General features: G+C 34.6%; 1 long non-coding RNA gene across 3 annotated transcripts; it reads left to right on the top strand.

Annotated features, from left to right (window-relative positions):
- The first annotated feature begins 9,779 nt into the window (after window positions 1–9,779).
- Window positions 9,780–10,893, top strand: LOC149949813 (uncharacterized). 3 transcript variants are annotated; one of them, XR_016479964.1, is made up of 4 exons: window positions 9,780–9,850; window positions 9,943–9,987; window positions 10,099–10,295; window positions 10,359–10,893. It is a non-coding gene; the product is annotated as an uncharacterized LOC149949813 (long non-coding RNA). The 3 variants fall into 3 exon arrangements; XR_016479963.1 differs by having other exon boundaries at window positions 9,821–9,987; XR_016479965.1 differs by having other exon boundaries at window positions 9,821–9,987; window positions 10,148–10,295.
- The last annotated feature ends 2,059 nt before the right edge of the window (window positions 10,894–12,952 follow it).

Consider the following 12,952-nt stretch of genomic DNA (forward strand, 5'->3'; position numbering starts at 1 on the left):
ATTTCGCACTTTACTGACTTTACGCACATTTTCCCACCGAACTTTGGAGCCCCTTTAACTATCCTTTTAAACGTTTTTGCTAAAACAATTTGCAATTGTATTTTAATCACTACTGTTGTAAGAACCTGCATACAACCTTTATGACTCTGCTTAAGGTGCACATGTATGTTTTTGGTTCAATAATTGAGATTTCGTACGAAGAATTAGCATTTATTAAAAGTATTATATTGTTTAGCTCAAAGAAGACAGCGAAAACTGCTGAAGAGTTTCAAATTGAAAAATATTTTGTCTGAATTTATTAAAATCAAGATTGAGGAACGAGAAACAGCTGGATTTGAGTAAGTTTCATCTCGAGTATCTCCATCAATGGCAAACAGACAAGATAGCTGAAGCTGATAATTTCCAATAACATGAACTGCTAAATTAAATGAAGTATTAAAGAGCAGAAAAAGTCACGTTTATAATTTAATATTTTAATTTCACAGAAATACAAGTGTTGACGAACAATGGCAGAATTTTTTAATTTTATTAATAAATTTGAAATTATGAACTTTAATAACGGTATAAATTTTAAAAGGATTTTTAGTATAATTTTATATTACCTGTAAAAAGACTCTTGATGAGGTTTTTGTTGATGTAGTAATTATGTTTGGTTCACTTAACCTGATTTAACTCTCGCTGTATCACGGTTTTCAAAAAAATTATTCATCAATAAAATAGTTTTATCTATTTAAATTTAAAATTGCTTTTCAAGTAACATTTGTTTAGATCACTTATGTACAACTATTGTGTAGTAACCGATTATTAGAATTAAGTTTGGGTAGGCCTATAGCAACAGCCTATTGTAAAATTATAGTAAAAACAATAGGAAATGTCATGTTGGAACAACAGTAATTGCCACAACAGGATAATAAGGTATTATTGTAAAAATTACCGTAAATGCAACGGGAAATTTCATGTTGGAACAACTGTAATTTAAATATCACTGTTAATTGTACTTCATATTTCTCGTGTCTAGAACAGGTTTTTAATTGCAGCCTTGCTACGTTCACAGGAACCAAATATCTGTAATTTTACAGGAATTTTGTACACCTCCGTTATTTTCGAGTGCAGCCTCGGAGATGAAGACTTTTGGTAATATTATATACTTCTGCAACAATTTATCCTTAAATAGTGACACTATAGTAGAATCCTACTATAGTTTATTATATTCTGAGATTTTGCGATGTGCCGCTTTGAGCGACCGAAAAGACAACCCCATATTTTTAAAAAAGGTAGCCCTATATTTTTAACGAAGGTAGCCCTATATTTTTAAACAAGGTAGGCCTATATTTTTAAACAAGGAAGGCCTATATTTTTAAACAAGGTAGGCCTATATTTTTAAACAAGGTAGGCCTATATTTTTAAACAAGGTAAGCCTATATTTTTAAACAAGGTAGGCCTATATTTTTAAACAAGGTAAGCCTATATTTTTAAACAAGGTAGGCCTATATTTTTAAACAAGGAAGGCCTATATTTTTAAACGAGTTAGGCCTATATTTTTAAACAAGGTAGGCTTATATTTTCAAAGAAGTTAGGCCTATATTTTCAAACAAGGTAGGCCAATATTTTTAAACAAGGTAAGCCTATATTTTTAAACAAGGTAGGCCTATATTTTTAAACAAGGTAAGCCTATATTTTTAAACAAGGTAGGCCTATATTTTTAAACAAGGTAGGCCTATATTTTTAAACAAGGTAAGCCTATATTTTTAAACAAGGTAGGCCTATATTTTTAAACAAGGTAAGCCTATATTTTTAAACAAGGTAGGCCTATATTTTTAAACAAGGTAGGCCTATATTTTTAAACAAGGTAAGCCTATATTTTTAAACAAGGTAAGCCTATATTTTTAAACAAGGTAGGCCTATATTTTTAAACAAGGAAGGCCTATATTTTTAAACGAGTTAGGCCTATATTTTTAAACAAGGTAGGCTTATATTTTCAAAGAAGTTAGGCCTATATTTTTAAACAAGGTAGGCCAATATTTTTAAACAAGGTAAGCCTATATTTTTAAACAAGGTAGGCCTATATTTTTAAACAAGGTAAGCCTATATTTTTAAACAAGGTAGGCCTATATTTTTAAACAAGGTAGGCCTATATTTTTAAACAAGGTAAGCCTATATTTTTAAACAAGGTAGGCCTATATTTTTAAACAAGGTAAGCCTATATTTTTAAACAAGGTAGGCCTATATTTTTAAACAAGGTAAGCCTATATTTTTAAACAAGGTAGCCCTATATTTTTAACGAAGGTAGCCCTATATTTTTAAACAAGGTAGGCCTATATTTTTAAACAAGGAAGGCCTATATTTTTAAACAAGGTAGGCCTATATTTTTAAACAAGGTAGGCCTATATTTTTAAACAAGGTAAGCCTATATTTTTAAACAAGGTAGGCCTATATTTTTAAACAAGGTAAGCCTATATTTTTAAACAAGGTAGGCCTATATTTTTAAACAAGGTAAGCCTATATTTTTAAACAAGGTAGGCCTATATTTTTAAACAAGGTAGGCCTATATTTTTAAACGAGTTAGGCCTATATTTTTAAACAAGGTAGGCTTATATTTTCAAAGAAGTTAGGCCTATATTTTTAAACAAGGTAGGCCAATATTTTTAAACAAGGTAAGCCTATATTTTTAAACAAGGTAGGCCTATATTTTTAAACAAGGTAAGCCTATATTTTTAAACAAGGTAGGCCTATATTTTTAAACGAGGTAAGCCTATATTTTTAAACAAGGTAGGCTTATATTTTCAAAGAAGTTAGGCCTATATTTTTAAAAAAGGTAGCCCTATATTTCTGAATGTAGGCTTATATTTTCAAAGAAGTTAGGCCTATATTTCTAAAAGGTAGCCGTATATTTCTGATGGTAGCCGTATATTTCTAAAAGGTAGCCGTATATTTCTAAAAGGTAGCCGTATATTTCTAAAAGGTAGCCGTATATTTCTAAAAGGTAGCCGTATATTTCTAAAAGGTAGCCCTATATTTTCTGCGAATTTTGTCCTGGATGCCGTGCCATATTATACTGTTCTTTTTCAAGAAATGTCTAAAATAAATCTGGATATAAGGAAGAAATACTCTGAAATTCTACTGTCCAACTTCTAAGTCCAAACTGTCTAACTACGCATTAAAGAAATTCAATGAAAGACTAACCATAATTTTCCGAAAAACGTTCAACCATTGTTAGAATTGAATTCCAACGAGTTTCTGCGTTTCGCTTGAGATAATGAAATTTCTACGAAATTGTAGCAACTGATATATCTTTAGTAATGGAACTCTCAGCGTCAGTGTCCATCATCGTATTAGTTTCCACATAAAAAATTTCATCTGAGAAAATATGTAATTTTGATTTTAACTTTTTCAATAGAATATTAATTTTTAGCAACGCGCGGGCCCAAACTTAGTATTCGTATTTAAGTATATTTTAAAACGTTTCTTTTTTCGTAACATAACCAATTTATTCCAATATTGTGAGAGCAAGTAAAATATTGGCGTAAAATGAGTACATGATGAACAAAATGAACACTTTAAACAGTACTAACTACTAAGCCGAATACTTGGATTGGACCCGCGTGTTGCTTTAAAAAAGTTATTTACAAGAGTTTCGTGTTTCTCCAGAAGAAAAAAAATTATCATTGTTGGCGGCTTGATGTTCTTCTTTTAATTTGTCTTGTTTGTAGATTATTTTCTGTGGGTATCTCTCATTTTCTGTAGCAGTTGGATAATTTTGTCCTTTTGTTAGCGATTTCGGGATAAGGATCTTTATTGGGATCTCGAAACTTAAGCAAATCCCCAGTTAACAGATTATGTAGGCCATGAGCGACACATGGAAGTCTGGTGATCTTTAACAGAGTGCACGCTTTAATGGCATTGCTTCCACAGTTTGTTACAGCAACTAGTGTCTTCTTTTACAAACCATAATACTTCACTGTTTCTTCGATATCCCTTTCAATTTCTTCTCCAGTGTGGGGTTGTGGAAAGTAAGAGGAACCCAAAGATATTTCTTGGTTTTCCCATTTCTTCTTATCAACACATGTATGTCTAGAAACGTATTATTATGTAAAAAATATAAATATTATAGTTAATTTTTAAAAGATAAAATTTTCCGTTTACGCTAAATTGTCTCATTTTCGAAAACAAATCTGTCGTGACTCGGACCCGTTCTATACAGGTAAGTATCTATTTGACTCTTTTTACGAAATGATAGCTGAAACTATGCGGCATTGAACACGTTACAAAATTCTAATTGACAAAAAGTGTCTATCTATAACACCAATCACGTTAATGGTAAAAGATGAAAAATATACAAAATGGCCGCCATTATTAGACTAGTTTGACTCGCCTTTAAAGTGGCACATTTTGCGAGTTTGTGCAGGACCTCCATAGGAGTACAATTACGTTAAGTTTTGCTTGCCGCGAATTTTTTCGTCTCGAAAGTTAATTTGACTTGACTATGAAAAGTTATTTCTCATTTGAACTTGCTCATACGGCTCCGGCTTTGTTGGATGAGGTATCTGTTACGAAAATCAAGAAAGGAATTTTGGCCCAGGTTCTTGAAACATTCAGCAAAACGTAACGTTGCAGAATCAGGGGCTTACGCAAGTTGTTGTAGATGGCGAGTTTCTTCTCCACTGACTTGTTTGGCCTCGTCCCACCACCTTCAAATAAATCGTTAAATTGTACGTTGATTATGTGAAAGCGCATTTTAGAAGAAATGATTTTGTGCTTTTTGATGGTAATACCAAAGGAAAAGATCTTCAAGGGCAAAGTTCGCAGAGTTAACCATTGACGTTTATCTTTATCCTTCCACAAGTCAAGAAAGCTTTCTCCGAAATCCAAAAATAAAGGCACGTTTATAAAAAGAATTATGTGTAGTGAAACAAGCGGTTGGTGATGCTGAAACTTTGATGATAGAAACTGTCATAGCACTTACGAAACTGTTAACCAACAAAACAGTAGCTGTTGTCGGAGAGGATGCTGGTCTATTAATTCTTATATTAGCTCAAGGGAATACTACCAAAAGAAACAGTCCACTTCTTTCTATCTATAACGTGGGCACGGTAACAATGACAGCAAGATATTTGTCGCGTTTTCGTGTTGCGATGCTACTTCAGCGTTATACCGGATGGGGAAGACCTTTCATATATTATACAAAAATAAGGAAATAGCTAAAACGGGTGTTTTTATTCGCCGAGAGGTACATGTACGTAGCTTACACCAAAACATCTTTTTATCTACTTTCGAGCTAGCGAGGCTTCCGTGAACTAAACTGTTAATGAAAAGGGTTCAATATGCGGGTTAAAATTGAAACCTTGGAAAGTACATTACAGAACTGATTTCATTTTTTAACCATTCAAGGTTTAGTTAACTTAGTAAATTTAGTGGGTGTTCATTTAAGAACTAGTAAATGTGCATATTCGAGTAATGGTTCAGATGAGACTTATATCTCAACCTTAAAAGGTTGGAATTGTTAAAACAGTTCAGAGGAGGTTTAAATACACTTAATGGTTAGGATTATCTTAAGGGTTCAGAAAGGGTTCTTATCTGAACACTTATAGGGGGTTAAACTATGAAACATTTGGGGATTATTCTCGTCTAAGATTAGAATTTGTTTAAATATGAACCATTCAAAGTTTTACTTCGATCAAAGTTAAGAGACGTTAAAATATAATCCCCTTAAAGTTTAGATTACTTTTAAGGTTGAGATGAATATAAATATTCATTTTCTTTCGTGCAGAAATGTAAATACTCTGTCGAATTATTGTGCATAGAATAAAGAAATTTATAGCGTAATAGAAAACTCTAAAAAAGCAATATAGTATAAGTAATATCCTGTATAACAAATAACCTCCGAAAAATATGCGCGCTGAAAGTGAAAATTGAAGTACACCTAAAACTGTTTCACCATGACACCTTTAACGAGTCATCCAAGCCGTATTATAATTCCCACATCGTATGTATTACGCTATTTTCACAGGCATGCCCATAACACTAAACATAAAATTTTATAGCTGAAAGGGGCACCAAGTTTCGTGTCAAAACGCGTACAACGTCGTTTAGTATCATACTTATTGCTATAGTGTTACTTAAGATTGTACTTCACAGAGTTTCACTTAGTGTTATACTTGTGGATATTGCTACGAAGCGGCGTACTTATTTATATTGTTACTTATGATTGCCCTTTGAACGTTAGGAAGGCAGACTACATTTAATCTTAATTCTGAAATTCTTTCTGACTAGAAATTTCAGATTGCCAATAATAATAGACCGAGAGTGACCGAGTGTCAAACTATTAGAGCGTCGCAGTATATTTGGAAAAAACTGTTGAATATTATCGACAGGCCCGATAAACCAACGGAGATTAGAGGAAAACCAGTAGAGACTAGAGGGAGGTCTAAGACAAAAACAAATAGTGATCTCTGGTCCCTGGAGAGGTCCGGGGTCGATTCACACCAACTCCAGTAGTCCAGTTTAGAAAATATTGATAATCAATCGGTGCTAGCGCCATCTCTAATGCCCTCGCGGCGCAAGACTTTTATAACTACAGCTTCATATTGATCCCACACGATGTGGAACGAAAAATAGGCTCTTTGAACATTTCAATGGTGGAGAATTTTTAATTGGTACTATTTTCAAATAACATCATATGGTAATGTGGGTTGTTAGGTGCGGCAAATTGAATTAAAACCCCAATTTCCTTTTCAGTTCCAATATAAATGTAGTTAGAAGATTTTATTAAATTTAATATTAGATCATTCCAAAGTTCCTATCGATTGAAATATCATTGACCATTCTAGACCTGATTGATGGAAAATCAATTGAATTCAACATTGGTCACTTTAAAGGTGAGTAAATAGGGTGTTTCAGAGGCGTCTGGCACAAATTTGTATGCGTGTTGTTTGGGTAACAAGGAGTTAATAAAGTCCTAAAAACATTTTCCTCAATTGAACCGTATCCGAGTAATTGGCCCTCAAAAATCGGCCTACAAAACGTCGAAAAACGCGCGAATATGCAGTTTGAATTATTCCGTGGACCCAAATGTTTAATTTAACTAAGCATTTGGTTAATTATCTTTTCCGATAAAAACAAAAGTGCGTTATTAAAATGAAAATAAAAGGAATGATTGAATTTCGTTTTTTTATTCTGCTAACGCCATAAGTACAAATTTACCACCTTGTGAGTCGTTTTGGAACATATCTAGCTTATCTCCGTCGTTTTATGCCCGAGTGCTAGTGCTCTGAATGTAACTACATGTAATTATCGTCTCATCATATAGTTATTCACAAAAAAGTTAGTGTACAACACAGTTCTAATAGTTTTAAAAAGCTGATAAAGGCCCGAATTGGCAATAAATTGAGGAGCCTCAATAATTAAATTCACATTTCGTATCCCAAACCTGCTTTGCCATGCCGTTCTTCACGAATGCAGAATATGCCGATATGCAGCTTTTGTATGGACTCGATCAGGGAAATGAGTTGGAAGAGCGGCGCTTGTATCAGGAGCACCTTTGTCAAAGACAGCTTACAATCGACCACCGGCCGTGTATGACCATTTTTCCATAAAGAGTGTAAAAAAGTTCAATTAAATTTATTTTTAAAATATTATACATATCGTAGTTTTTAAAAAATAATCATCAATAATTCATTTGTATGACAAATAAATTACTTCAAATTTTTTCAACGTTCTTCTTTAAAGTTTGTAACCGTTTCGCCTTCCGTAATCGTTTCCCTTTAAGGATGTCACACGATTAGGGTAAGCGGTTACAAGTTAGTGTCCGGCCTAAGCCAGTCTTAAAAGTAAAAATCACCACACGAGTTGATTCGGTCAAATAAAACATGTTAAATATTCAGAATAATAATTACACTTATAATGACATCGGAACTACCTCGTTCAGCCATAATAGATCTCGGGAAAATCTGTATAATGCAAATGGGGGCAGGGTTTAACATATCAACGAGGGGATACACAACGTTGACCCGGAGGCGGGCCATGGAGAAAGAGGCAACAAAATAGCGTGGCGCAGGACATTTATACTGACCACGCTAGACTGCTATCCCTCTAGTGGCTGATATCGAAAATATAACTAAAAAATGTTTATAAAAATAGGAGGCGACCGGATCCGTTACAAGTTAATTTTATTGGAGGCGATTACTTATGTTTCAAATTTAAATTGAATTTTATTTTATCAAATATTTAAATAAAATTGTATTTAAGCATGAACTCATCGTTCGTGAAAAAGTTATATTTACTAAACATGTCGAAGGGCAACTTTGTACATAATAAAATACATTAAACTAGTAAATAACCACTACTGTACAATAAAAGTTTATTTAAAAACTGCTACGGTAAATTTGCCTGACGACGACGCTAGTTTTGGCGTCGAAATGGCCGTAGCAGTTTTTAAATAAACTTTTATTGTACAGTAGTGGTTTTTTACTAGTTTAATGTAAGATATATTTACAAATATGTTAATTTTTTGTGGCGCGGAAATATGTTTTGATTTTTTTAACCAACCTTTGTTTTTAAGAAACTAAAAAAAATTGACTATTAGAATAAACATTCAAGGATTATTTATATATAAATTTAATTGACGTTCGTTTAAATTGGGGTATTTTACGCTTTAAAAAAGGGGCCGATATCTTCCGATAATATTAAACTAAAATTAGTTTTTAAAATAGAGTTCTTAAAAAATAAATATGATCTAATTCATATACCTGTCACCTAAAATGGTTTTGATATCAATTTTCCAAAGATTTTCACGAAATACTAGATTCTTACCTAAAATATTCTATTCAAATTGCCTTACAATTTTCATAAAAATATGATTTACAGATTTGTTAAAGCTTAAAAAATGCCACACTAAAACTTACTAATATAGGGATTTATACCTCTCTAATTTAGCTGATGAAAAGACTAACACTTTGCAAAATTCAATCTTAAGGGAACTTGCGGTTTTTTATTAGCAAAGACCAAATAAATTGCTTATTTTTTTAAAAACTTTATTTAAATACGATAAACATTAACATTTTAAACTAGTAACTTTATTATTTGAATTGAAATTAGTTTAAAAAACTTATTAATAAACCCCTCCTAGGGTACAAACTCCCCTCGGAGAGGTAAAAACTTCCTTTGGACATCCGATAGAAGTCACACTCGGATCTAGCCTTCGTCCGTTTAGACATCCTCAAATCCGGGGTTGACGTCGGTTGGATGTTAAAGGACGACCAAATGTCAGCCACCAGGGTATTAGTTCCGTGGGAATAAAAATACTCAAAGAAATTGACCCACTAAAGTTACGAAGATCTAACGGCACTTTCGTCTAAAAATTTCAAATGAATTCTTAATTTAAAGTTTAAACACATCACACTAAAAATTTATTGCTGGCTTTGCTCGCTCGATAACAACTATATACCAGAGAGTGTAAAGATTATGAGAGGCGTCTCTTCCTATTCCCGTAACGTTAAAATTTCGTACAAGATTTTGAGTGCACGCGCCCATAGGAGAGGTTACGATACTATCCGACACACGATGTCGCTACTGGAAAATTTTTAAATTTTGTAAACATCCGGAAAGTATTTTTCATCAGTCATGGCTGTTAAACATAGTTTAATTATGCTAATTTAAAATTAATAAAATTCAATTCCATGAAAAATAAAGAAACGTAAGTACAAGAAAGCGGACTATTTATAATATTTTGATACTAAAAGAATTAATTTGTTTGATTAACCAAGGAAATTAATGGGAAATTTTTATGAAATGGCCGAGGCTTAACGAGAACAGAGCGGTATAAGTTAAAAAATACGAGGAAACATTGAAGTTGGTAAAATGTGATTAATATTGTATTTTTAACAGTTTCCTAACTTATCTTTTCTGGGTTTTCATGTATTCATGGTTGAGATCTTGTTTTTTAAGGGAACTATGTATGCAGAATTCTATGAAAAAAGATATCATGTTTTGGTAAGCAGTTGCACATGGAGAATCTTCATTAGCTTTAAAATATTTCTTGTCAATTCTTTGAATGATGAATCTCTCCAAACGTCCTTTAATATTTGTCATGTGCGATAAAAGCTTAAAACTGGTGTCAAATACTTCATTTGTCTCCGTTACAAATTTGAAGAAACTATCAGTTGGTACGATGAGGCTGCTGAACAGCTGATAGAAGAATTCTTTGCTGGTTTGAAAGCTTAAAAGTAAAAGAGCAGATTTGTTGGGTCAACAATTGGATTGTATTTTTTGAGTTGACTTATGCAAGAAGAGCATTGAAGGTTTGAGTAGCAGCGGTGAATTAGATATTCTGAAATGTAACTAAGAACATTTTGTTTTAGCAGGTTTGGACTTTCAATAGATTTACAAAATTCTAAGTCTTCATCGGAACATTGCCCCTGGCTTTGCGAGACTACAAGATTTTCAAAATTTGAGAAATCTTCATCCAGTCCTGGAGTTGCAGTTTTAAAAGTGTCAATGTTTAAAATGAACTCATCCAAATCATCAATGCAATTAGAATCCGGTGGTTTCAAGAGATTATTACAGAGGCAGCCCTGTATGCAGCTCGAAATTGTTGTCTATTGGGATGATCACGGTTGCCTCCTTTCTGTCTTATAGATCCAAGAAAATTATCTACAAAATCTTGGCTAATCCTGTCCGTTAATAAAATCTTAAAACCAAAATTATCATTTAGATCTTCCCAGAGGAGTAGCAAGGCTTGAATTGAAATTACCATTTTCTGAAATTTCCAATGGTGTAGAGTCATTAAGACTGAAAATTGTTGGCACAGCGGATGGTGTGAGCCTATTTTTAGTTCTAATATTCATGAAACTGGCATCAATGAAATGATTCGCGCAAATTCTATGGTTAACGTGTAAATATTCCGTAGTTTTATTTGTAAGTCAATCATTATTTACAATTTTCAGCCACAAAATAGAACTAAAATTCTAATGAAAATGCGAATTTACCAGGCTTTTTCCTTTGGAAACTTAAAAAAAGATAAACAAGGATTTCTTGTTTTCGATATTTTACAATTTAAAACGGAACAATATACCCCAGACATACTAAATTATTTAAAAACCTTGTAAAACTAGCATTAAAAATCTGGAAAGTTTTTGCGTCTCTTTTAAACCTAACATCGAAACGCACGCGCTGTAGTGGACATTTTTGGGAAAAAAAAAGTTAGTACGCTTTTTTGAAAGAGAGACGCCTCTCATAATCTTTACACTCTCTGTATATACTATTGAAGTAAACAACTGAATATCATTAAAACATAATTTATTCCTGTTGTGGTTCTAACTAAAATATGGCTATAACAATTCTGCAAATGATTTTGAAATTGGCAAAGCTTTGCCTAAGGCCCGTAATTTAACTAACGAGGACCTGAGTATAAACAACTTAAAATTTGTAAAACAGCTTTGTGTTAATTATTTCCTTAAAATCCTTGTATTTCGGGTATTTTATCACAAAAATATTTACCAATATCATTTATCGCAAGCTGACTATGCACGGAGCCTCACAAACCCTAAGGTCGGCACTGGTCGCCATTTAAGTTTACTTACTACCGTACGAATACCCTGTTGGCTGGCCAACCGCAGAACACGTTGGCCTATCACCAGGGTTTTTGCTTCGCGGGAAAGTAAATTTTAAGGGTGACAGGCTGAAGAAAACCTAGGCCTTTGAAATGACTTTGATGTCCAACCCCACCTACTCTTATGAGAGATATTGCAAACTGTGGAGGACGATGACATGTATCAGAATTTATAGCCCGGTGAACCGGTAAGATTGAAACCACACCACCGGAGGTTTATCATCAGAATGCTCTACGCCCGCGTTCACAAATGCGGACAGGTGACAAAACCAGCATGGGCAATAGAACCCTACCACCGATGGTCGCACCCTTGACGCAAGCAGCTCAACCCAGCAGAATTTGCAGCAATGGGTGGACGAATTCCCACTTCGCACACAGCAGTGGGATTGAGAGCGGATGCTCTAGAAACTCCAGCCGACACCCTACCCAGGAAGGTAGAGAGCCAAACCCTTTGGAAAGAGCTCCTTAAGGGGAACGACGAGCACACAGCAGCCCAAGTAACCCTGCACAGCTGGCACCGGAGATCCCGGTGGACTCCAAAAGGCCGGAAAACAGGGCCGCCAGTAGGATAGTCTAACCTCTTCATGGTTTTTCAATGTACAGGTAGAAAGGGGGTCGGCACCGGAAGTCCCCGCTTCCTTCCCCCTTCCGGCAGGTGGCGCGCGGGGTGTCGACATTTTATCCCCCCCTCGGGGTAAGTCACCGAAGGTCATTGACCTCCGCAGAGTGGCACGCGCTGATTGGCTGGCGTGGTAACTACGCGGCGCGGGGAGCACGTGGTTACTACGCGGATACTGCGCGCTGATTGGCTGGCGCGGCGCGTGTACTGCGCGCTAATTGGCTGACTCGAAATTATTCAAAATGGCGCCGATTGGTTGGTGTTTTGGCGCGAAAAGGGGTCAGTACTCCTTTAAAGGAATTCCCAGGCTCGCTATACTCGGGCATTGTTAAAGTGGTGACAGGTTTGATTGATTGAGCAGGTGTAGAAATAACTTAGCGGCGCAAATACCTTTAGTGACAATACCGAGAGAAAAACCTATTAATTATGTCATCGAATTAAATTGAGTCGCGCTGGAAATGCGTTAGTGAACAATCCTTTCGCATAGTCATGGTAGAACCGGTTCATTCCGCTTTCGTTAAGTAATTAATCATTTTGACAAATTGACAATAGGACTGTCACGCGATTATTTTGTTCTTTCCCCCCCTTACCTTGCGAGTATAAAAGAAACCGCCCAACGGTCAATTTCGCAGAAGCGACTAACAGCGCACCCACTCTCCGACGACTCAAGAAGATCAGCAAGATGGTAATTATGTTTTTGAAATTTTTTAAGCGAGATTAGTTTTTAA

This window comes from Leiobunum rupestre, chromosome 3, assembly GCF_980474605.1.
Source record: "Leiobunum rupestre chromosome 3, qqLeiRupe1.1.hap1, whole genome shotgun sequence".
NCBI lineage: Eukaryota > Metazoa > Arthropoda > Arachnida > Opiliones > Sclerosomatidae > Leiobunum > Leiobunum rupestre.